This window comes from Peromyscus maniculatus, chromosome 1, assembly GCF_049852395.1.
Source record: "Peromyscus maniculatus bairdii isolate BWxNUB_F1_BW_parent chromosome 1, HU_Pman_BW_mat_3.1, whole genome shotgun sequence".
NCBI lineage: Eukaryota > Metazoa > Chordata > Mammalia > Rodentia > Cricetidae > Peromyscus > Peromyscus maniculatus.
In genome coordinates this window covers 9118241-9120535 of record NC_134852.1, presented here as the reverse complement: position 1 = coordinate 9120535, position 2295 = coordinate 9118241, and the positions used below count along the sequence as shown (strand labels likewise).

General features: G+C 43.7%; 1 long non-coding RNA gene across 1 annotated transcript; it reads left to right on the top strand.

Moving 5' to 3' along the window:
* The first annotated feature begins 237 nt into the window (after window positions 1-237).
* LOC143271901 (uncharacterized) lies at window positions 238-2050 on the top strand. The gene is made up of 3 exons (XR_013049234.1): window positions 238-394; window positions 636-671; window positions 1950-2050. It is a non-coding gene; the product is annotated as an uncharacterized LOC143271901 (long non-coding RNA).
* Window positions 2051-2295: the final 245 nt, after the last annotated feature.

The window sequence follows — 2295 nt, the reverse complement described above, 5'->3', positions numbered from 1 at the left end:
TCAGTGTTTTCTGGGTGCATCACATTATTTTTCTGAAACACTGGCCACAAATATCTTACATAGGATTTGGTTTCAGCAGGAAATAGCATCACTCTTACCCACAACATCTTTGAGAATTTAAAGCCACTATAGGAAGTATATGGAGGAAGCATTGCCTTGTCCAGAGCTTTGGTATAGAATTGAGTTGTCAGAGACAAGTCTTGAGCAAGAGCATATCCTCTTTCTGTTTTGTACTGGATGTCTTCATCCTTGACAGGGGTTCCGGGTTGCAGTCTGGTCTATCCCATGGGTGTGTCCTGCTGTGCAGACTGTATCACTAGTTCTGTTTGCTGTTTATGTGGAGATCTGGCATGAGGCTCTGCCATGGGCCTTAGAGCTGCTCTTCTTGGACTTGGTAAGTGAGACAGGTGTCATTATTTTTAGTCAAAGTAGTAATGAATACAGAATCCCAGATTTTTAACGTAGGATCTTCTCATAGAAATATCTCTCTGAAGACCTGGCCTGGTGGCATCAGAGGAGTTTTCCATGGACTCAGTCTGTCTATCTGGTCTTGGTCTTTTGATCTGAGCTCTGGGGTCGGGATCAGTGTATAACAGGACAGACTTCTCTTATCAGATCTTTTGTTTTATTTTCAGGGTTTTTAATGGCACAGAAGATTTGGGCACAATATGGTGAGTCTGTTCTTTGTATTAGCCACGGGAAACTGAGTTTGGCTGGGAATAAAATGGGAGGAGCTTGAAGTCTCTTGAGAAGATCCTGAGATGGGATTTTCATTGGCAGCTACTGGCACACTTACTTAATGATTCATCCATCTTTGGGGTGGGGATTCTTGACTGTGCTCCAGTAATGTTGATGTGAGATCTGGCTCAAAGTGTATGGAAACAAAGGGCACAGAGGAGGTGAACTCACACACATGTTTCCTCCTGAGGATACAAACATTTGCTTTCAATTAGTTTTCCTTTTCTTCCCATCTCATCTCACCTGGGCTGTGTCTGGCTTTCTTACTGAGTTCTGCCTCTGGGGAGACACATCATTCATGATAAATTCATCATAAATGCTGTCTGTGTGGGTGTAGTACAGGTGGGATTCCTTTGTTTCCAGAGGCTCCCAGGTTTTGTGTGGTATTAGAAGTGGGTGTAGATTTTGAGTTTTATATGGAATCAGGAGAGAAAGTAAGACATAGGTCAGTGACAATTTTTTTTTTTTGAGACGGGATTTCTCTGTAGCTTTGGAGCTTGTACTGGATCTTGCTCTGTAGACCAGGCTGGCTATAAATTCACAGAGATCTGCCTGCCTCTGCCTCCAGAGTGCTGGAATTAAAGACCTGCGCCACCACTGTCTGACTATAGGTCAGTGATTTAATGGGATTTCATTCCAGGGACATGGGAAGGCTGGGTGATAAGAATAGCTACCTGCAGCATTCATTTCTGTCCTAATGGGAGATGATAGAAGGCACGGATAGCACCAAACTATGAGAGTTATTATTTTTTTTAAAAGAATATCACATTTAAAAATTCTATTTAATTAACTTTTTTTTCATTTATTGTACATACCAATCACATTTTCCCCTCCCTTCTCTCCTCCCATTCCCACCCCAACCTCCCATTCACTCCCTCTTATTGCACTCCTCCTCTGAAAGTTATTCTCACACTGTTTGGGAACAGTAAAGATGATTTGGCCTCTGGAACTGTGGCACAATATCAATTGTGAAAACTGTGAGACTTCTCTCTGGAGTTGTGCTGGTTAGTTTTCTTTCAACATGGTACAAACTAGAGTCCTCTCGGAAGAAGGAACATCAACTGAGGAATTGCCCCCACCATATTGGCCTGTGGGCATGTCTGTGGGGCATTTTCTTGGTTAGTAATTTTGTGGGAGCTACTCTATAGCTCCTTGGGAACCTGGCCCTCCTGACATCAGAGGACTAGCTCTCTTTTCCTGTGTCTCTTCAGGGCATCCACCCCAGCCTTCCATCTGGGCAGTTCCAGGAGCTGTGATTTCCACAGGCAGTGCTGTGACCATCTTCTGCAGGACTCCTCCAGGAGTGATTAGACTGTGTCTAACCCATTATGTGCATGATGGAAAGTGGTTTGATCATATCTTACAGAAAGACCAGGAGGTGTGTGAGTTCAGTCTGAAGAATATGATACACAGCAATGCTGGGGTTTACCACTGTGAATACTACCTGCTCCTACCTCCAGGTTCCTGCCCTGTTTGAGTTTCTGTCCTGACTTCCTTTGGTGATGAACAGTAATGGTGAAGGAGAAGCCAAATAAAACATTTGCTCCCCAACTTGCT